Raw genomic sequence first — 8,085 nt, forward strand, 5'->3', positions numbered from 1 at the left:
AAAAGTTTCTTCATGCTCTGCTGAACAACCACTGCATGTTTTTGACAAAGAGTAATAACAACCATAGAATCAAACACAAGTCACGGTCACAGAACATTAAACACAAAAGATAACTAGAACAGACAAGTTATCAATAAAGTAAACTTTGTTTCACCACTTGTCCTGACAACCCAACAGAGTGAACATTATTGCCACAAACTGTCACCTTCAAGCATGAGCTGAGAGTAGCTATGTGTCTCTCCTGTGCCTCCACCCAGACCCCCCCACACCTAGGCTATGCAAGAAAGGGTGGAGTTGGCTTAGGTTTCTCATTACTCAGCTTGTTGCTTGTGAAACCTCCAATGGTGAATGTGCTGTGGTTGATAAGTCACTAAAAATCCTCCATTACCACGTTCTCTTCATCTTATCTTCATTTTATTCCTGTACAGGTGGCGTGGGGCACCCGCAATTAGGTTGTACATGTACAATGACAATAAAGGTCTACTCTATTCCATTTTATTGTACTACAAACTTTTCAAAAACATTTAAAGGAATAAATGTAAACAAATTGAGTACAATACTATTCCTTTCAAAGTAAATACCTTAGTAGAGGTTTGCACACTCTGAGTGCTTCTCTTTTCATTTTAAGACCTGAACATTGGAGGCATAACACCAAGACAACTATTGTAAATATCTCACATAATGGCTCCCTCCATTGACACATATAAATAATGCTGCTTTCATTGGGGTTTTCTTTGGCCATTTAAAGCTTTGTCTGACCATATTCTGTTTAAAGTGATTTTATTGAATGTAGTTTTTATTGCACTACCTCAAAGGCCCTAAATGTATTAGAGGAACCCAAAATAAACAGCTCTTGACAATAAAAGGTTTTTTAGGGTATTTTACACTTGCTGTAACAATAAGAATACTCTTTATCATCAATGCTTTCTTGGACTGACCTATTTAATAGTTAACAGTTTTACAGTAGTCATCTACAAGTTTGAAATCTATTGCAGTTTCTGACCTCATCACAGTATCAGTCCATGTATCCATTTAAAAACAAAGGTTTTGAGATGTTTTGTTTACAATTTCAACAATTGCTGGTTGAATTTAACAAAACTTGGCTAAGCAAGTGGACAGATCTGCTTATAAGCAGAAGCTCTGAAACTGTACATCTTGATAAGATATGGACAGTCACACTGTGCTATTGTTTCACACTCTAAACATCATGCTTCCTGTGTCACATGTCACTGGCTGTGTAGCAGGAAGGTTAGGACGCAAAGACAGAAGTTAAACTCAAAACAGCTTTATTGCTAAATGAACAAAAACTAAAATACAGAATAGAAAATAATTCAATCAAGGTGGAAACAGGAACTAATGAACTAGGTTTACTTGGTAGGACACATGAACAGCAGAACACACAGCAAGAGGCACACTGTCTAGAGGAAGAACAGAACATAAAACTAAATGAGACTGAGGCCATACATGAACATATAGGAAGATGAGGGAACAGGCAAGAGGTGGGAGTACAGACACTTATCCCAGGCTAATGAAATAAGAGAAACAAAACAGAACACAAAGCACAAGGGATGGCAAATTAAAACAGGAAATGACTAACATTAATACCTAGACTATGACATATGAGCTTGACACAAAGACAGAAAGGTAAGGAAACACAGAAAAGGCAGAACCAGATAGGGAAGCAAGAAAACGCAGCAATAAATAAACCTGTCCTGCAAATATATTGTTACAGTGTAGCAATAACAAAAGAAAAGTACACAGTATGAATCAGTGCTGTTGATTTCAACCAGTTGCAACAGTGCTCAAATTCAGTTTAGTACAAACAGTAGTTTCTGGTGGGTTGATTATTTCTATTTGCAATTATGTAATATGTATTTGATTTTAGGCCAAAAAATGTCTCAGATTAAAAGACTACTCTACTTACAGTTACAACATTTGTTATATTAGTTTCCACAGAATACAAATGCATAAGATACTCAGACCTTCTCATGGTAATTCAGTGTAAGCTGTGTAAATGTAAAACATGATTAGTGAATAAAAACAAGAGATACGTGTAATCTAAGTGTTATTTTCACACGCACAGAGATGTGAAATGTCAGTAGATCAAAGTTGACACTACACATTGCAAGAAGTAGAACTTCTCATTTCAACCATCAGAACAGAGTTGTCTGGATAGTCCATCGTTTGTGGGACAGCAGAGACTTCAGCTTTTTCAGTTTTCTTTTTCTTCCAAGCAAAGTAGATGAAAATCCCAATTAATAAGAGAATTCCCATCACTGCTCTCAAACCACATAAAAGTAAGGAGTTATCTGTTCAGAGAGACAAATATCACATTAAATTAGAGCTTTGACCAGGTTCACTTATGTATAACTGAGTTACCATTGGAGTAAGTGATACTACTAGAGGATTGATTCCTTACCTAGAGGAGTGTCAGAGACTTTTATAGGGCCCATTGTTGGTTTAATACACAGGGTATTTTTGGTTGCAAGCACCCACTTTGTAATGTGTGTCCCATCAGATAAAGTGCAGTTAATGAATATGAATCCTGAGGAATTCATTTGCTGTTTCAATAATTTATAACAAATGTAAAACTCATAACTCTTAAGATATTTTTGCATCATGTTCTTACTCACCACAAGTGCATATCCTTTGTTTTTTGGAGACACTATTGACATGATTTCTCACTGAGCAGACCAGATGTCCTGAGACGTGCTGTTTCAGAATAATGTTGTTACTCTTATTATTTCCAGAAAGGAGCTCAGCATCTGTCAGTGTGCGTCCATCCAGAATCCAGCTGTACTGAGGACTGTCCCCTCCCTGAGAGGAGCAGGACACCCTCATCTCTCCCTGGGACAGACACTCAGAGACAAGCAGGACAGAGGACACAGGAGCTGAGAGAAACACACACAGATGAGTTTTGATATTATATGTCAGAACTGTTCATTCTTAATAGTATATAAGGAAGAGAATTGTAGCCACAAAATACAGTTAAATTTAGAATTTTCAATTAAATATTCAAATTCAGTCTAATCTAATCTAATTTTATTAATAGCAACAAATCACAACAACAGTTGCCTCACGCTGTTTATGTTGTAAAGTAAAGGACCATCTATACCACACAGAATATGAGATATATTATATAAGATGATATGTTATGTAGATTACCCAAAATAATGCTACATTTACAGGGCTTAACACATTTATTAGGCTACCATCTAATGCAACGTTTATACCACACCTGCCTTAAATAAACATTATTGATGATTAGCAAATATATTTTTTATGTTTCTATGATTTTTCATGCACCAATATTTATTAGCCCTTTAATCCAAATTATATTTTAAACACTATAAAGTATTTATCTATAAAGTTTAAAATGTTTGATGTTTTGCGAGAGGTGATCTCTGGGCCAGAGTGCCAGTAGTGTGGTTACAGCTTGTGAGCTGAGTGGGTGTTGTGTTTGCAGCTAGTGAGCTGTGTTTTTGGTGGTTTTCAGCTAGTGAGCTGCTCTCTTTCTTTTGGCTATATATAATAATTGTAGTCATTTCTTGAAATGGAAAAAATTACCTTGAAAGATCAACTTGAAAGTCCACTCATCTGATTTTCTTCCATCTGAATCAAATGTTTGAAGGGTATAATTACCATGCTCATTCCTGTTTAGGCTACTGATCCTAAATGTTCCATTACTAGGAAAAAATAGAAATTTGTTCTCTGTGGTATCATGAAAACTCTTATTGTGTTTCACATCCAATATTTTTAATGAATCCTTTAACAAGTGGTATCTAGGTATTTCTGAGGTGCTGTCCATCAGCTGGATGTCCACAGCTCCTCCCAAAGCTCCATAACACTGAGCTCCATCCTGTCTGCCATCACAGTAAGTTTCCACACCTGCAAATTCAAAAAATATTTTTGTGAAAAAAACAAACAAAAAAAAAAAAGATATTAAGCAGCACTGAAGCAATTAAAAAATAATTCTGAATATTTCACTCACAGTGGGTTAATTGGTTATAACGTGTAAAAACAAGGTATTATACCTGGCATTGTGTCTTATATGTCACAGGTAATAGAGGCACCAGTACACGGTCACTGCAAACATGGTCACTACAAACTTTGCACGTTACAGTAGTAAAGTCCAAAATTTAGAGATATCTTAACAACTAAATATACCATATTTTCAGATCATAAGGCACACTGGATTATAAGGTGCACTGTCCCTGAACGGGTCTGTTTTCATACATAAGGCAGATAAGCGTCAGATAAGTCAATTTTGCTCAACTCATTCTTCTTGCTTCTTCCATTTCCGTACCATTGATTCATGAATGTTGAATCTTCTTGCAGCTGCTCTATTCCTGTGTTGTTGCAGTATATTAATGACTAACCTTTATTGTGGATGGGTTATCTCAGTTGTTCTCCTGACTGAAGTTTGGTCTGTTTATAGCATCCTGCCATGCGATTGCATTTGTCCGAATACCATCGGGAACCCTCACGTTAACTTTTATTGAGTGGAAAAAAGTTAGCATTCGTCCTCTAGCTTCTCTGTGTTTATGTTGTGCTAACATAGCTGTGTCACTAGTGATCATGTAGCAAATCATTATATACCAACTAGCCCAACTTTAGTAACCCTACAAAAGTCACTGCTGTTTAGTTTTCTGTCTTCATCTATGTTGGAAGTGAGAGCAGTCCCTAGTTTTATACTTGAAAGGTTTCACATCATTACTCTATGTAATAATACCAGCGACAGGCCTACATCTGTAATTAGAATCATATGAGACAAACACACTATGGGTTTATAATAGTGTCAAATTGAAGGCTTCAACTTGATAGCTATGTTCATGTTTCGTCTTTTTACTACTGCTATTTGCAATTCATTTTATTTTTTATAAAATTTTTGTCCCTAGTTTTATACTTTGAATTTTGATTTATTGTATTATTTCATTATTTGATCAATTCATGGAGTCCTTTAAAGCTTTCCATTATTTCACAAATGTTTGTAAAAGTGGGCTGCATGGTGCTTGATTTAATATGCCTGCGGCAATGTAACTGAAAACACCTGAATTCAAATATTAAGAGATGCCTTTGTCTATATACACCACTTATATAGTGTACATTACCAGTGTTGGTCAAGTTACTTGAAAAAAGTAATCAGTAACTAATTACTGATTACTTCCCCCCAAAAGTAATCACATTACTTTACTGATTACTTATTTTCAAAAGTAATTAATTACTTAGTTACTTTTTAAAAACACAATTTACAACCTGAATAGGTGATAAAGCGATAGATCTTTCAGCCCAATTCTACTTTTTCTACATAATCCATCATACAAAATGTAACCAAATGGAAAAGTCTCTTTTTAAAACTTGTTTTATTAGTTTTAATCTTTTAACTTTATGCATCAAGCAAAAATTTAATTATATGCAACATTCTCTGACTGGAAGTTACTGCCCATATCTGTACATTACAAACGTCACTGCTGTTTAGTTTCTCTCTTCATTTATGTCGGAAGTGATAGCAGAGCTGCACGTCTTAATTTGTTTACGAAATCTTTCAGTCAGAACATGGTATATCCTGTTTAGGTGGAAACTAGCGAGCTAACTCCCTGCTAACTTCTAACTCCATTAAATTTAATAAATTCTGTTTTCATGGATGCCTCGATTTTGAACTTAATTGTTACACCTGGTAAAGCAGCAATGCTGATCATTATATTAAAGATGAAAGCATTTAGAAGGTTTTTAACTCCCAGTGATGGCCCAGTGTTCATTTATCTTTAGGACCTGAACAGACGTTTTGGACCCAGATTACTCCGTGAGGCTCCTGACTATGTTATCCATAATGCTCCGACAGCAGTGCGGCTTCGTAGCTTACCAAAGTCGTACTAAAAATCTTTTTGACAGATTTTTGAGCACGGTTTATCACATAAAATTGGTTCGAGGTCAGTAAGCACAACCAGAATTCATACATAAGGCGCACCGGATTATAAAGCACACTGCTGATTTTTGAGAAAATGTAAGCATTATAAATGTGCCTTATAGTGCAGAAAATAGAGTACTACTAAAGCAATTTGGTAAGTAAACAGTGTGTAATATGTCACCTATGACAACTACAATTACGAAATCATGGCAATAAAATTTTGAATAAACCAAGCTACTTTTTGTACCTTACGAAATTTTAATTTAAAGTTTTAACATTTAGTTGGAAAAGTAAACGTCCTTAGATGTGGGAAAAAGAAAATAGGTAAAAAGATTCCATTATAAGGTAATTCCATTTCAACCACAAAAACTACAAGAAGAAGAAGTTGAAGAAGAAGTTGGTTTTGTGCAGCAAGGATGAACAAAAACTGCCTAAATTCTAAAAATTAATGCACAAAGTAAAGAATTTCTCCATTTATCTGCAGCTATATTTTTTCCAGTTAAAAACTTTAAAAAATATATCACTCAACACTACTGCATCATACCGCTACTGTAACTGATGAACACATTAGTCATGTTGGAAATCTGTATTTGCCAACATGACTATAACTCAGCACTGCTTGTTTTTACCTTAAGTGCATACTGTAAATAAGCTGAACTTATAAACAAATAAAAGACAAGAGATCCTTTGGCTGTTTTCAAGTAGTCAAATGTACTAACACGTGCCATGGCTTCAAAACACACTGTTGATATATAAGATTTTTACATTATAAAAGTGTTGCATCTCAAAAGCTGAAAAACTCACCCTGAGCAACTCCCAGTAGAACAATCATCAATCCAAGCACAGCTTCCATCTTTTCTCACTGTTCAGTGCGTGCTGGCACAGTTTTCAGCTGTCCGAGTGATTCCTTACATGTGATAAGTGTAAATAGTAATCATCCACAAACATCAGTGGAGATTGTAGCAAAGAAAGCTTTCATTTAATATCCAGGCAACTTTAAATCCAAGGAAAACTTATAATGAATTTTATTTTTGTATAAATTTATCGTAAGTGTAGCTCAACCTTTAAGCTGCAGAACACTAAAGATAATATTATCATCGATTCAGTGACAACACTTATTACCCCAGCTGCTGCATATTTCAAACAATTAAATACAGCTCACCACAGATATGATGCAATAATAGCATCATCAGTAATATAAAATAATAATATGATATCAGCATCACCTACACAAACACAGCTTCTGTGTTTCTTCTCCATTCAGCCTATTCAGCAGGCAGCTTTCAGACAAACTCTTCTATTTTACCAAGATGTAAAAAGGCACAACCTACACTGACCATGTTTCCTGTTGGTGGAAGAACGTGTGAACACTGACCAGGCAGGATGTGACTACAATAGAGCTGCAAAGAGAGACAAAAGAAAGAAGCTGCCTACCAATTTAATGAAAAACAGTCAATTATTTTTACTTGTCAAACCTTGAAACACTTTCACAGGCATTAATGATTGTTGTGTTTTTCAGTGGTTTTGAAATGTACCAAATTTCTGTGTGTCGAGGTCTCATGTTAGGTTTCGCTATAAAAGGAGACATCAATGTCATTGCACAGCAACTGTTACCATCACTGCACACAGAAAGAAGTGAAACACAAAAAAGTGTCACCATTCAAACCACAAATATGCATGTAGCTTTTATTACTCAGAGCCTCTCAATAACTCTTCTTGGTTATATTGTGCTCCTGCTCTATGTTTATGTCTATGTTTAAAATGTAGACTGATGAGCACAGGGCACACCATGCTTTTTGATGTTTTATTTTTTTGCCTTTGATTTTTAATAAAAATAGTTTAGGCAATGTGGGTGCGTTCAAACTATTACATCTGTATATGATACAGTATTTTGAGGAAAATAGATGCTGAAAGAAGAAATCCAAAGCAGAATATGTGTGTGGAGATTGAAATATAATCTCTGATATTATATATTAGTTGCCTGGGCAGATCAGGAAAACCACAGCTTTTCCGTCTTCTTTTGTTTGCTCCCCGGTAGATTATCTACTCCTGCAGGCTTCCTCTTTTCCTGCTGTCTGACAGCTCGATATTCAGCACCCTCGATTACACCTCTCCAGTATTTAAAAACCTCACCACATGTCTAAACCCTCTTAGACTTGCTTCTCTAACTTTGTCTC

This window comes from Simochromis diagramma, unplaced genomic scaffold (genome assembly GCF_900408965.1).
Source record: "Simochromis diagramma unplaced genomic scaffold, fSimDia1.1 OVJJ01000685.1, whole genome shotgun sequence".
Taxonomy (NCBI): domain Eukaryota; kingdom Metazoa; phylum Chordata; class Actinopteri; order Cichliformes; family Cichlidae; genus Simochromis; species Simochromis diagramma.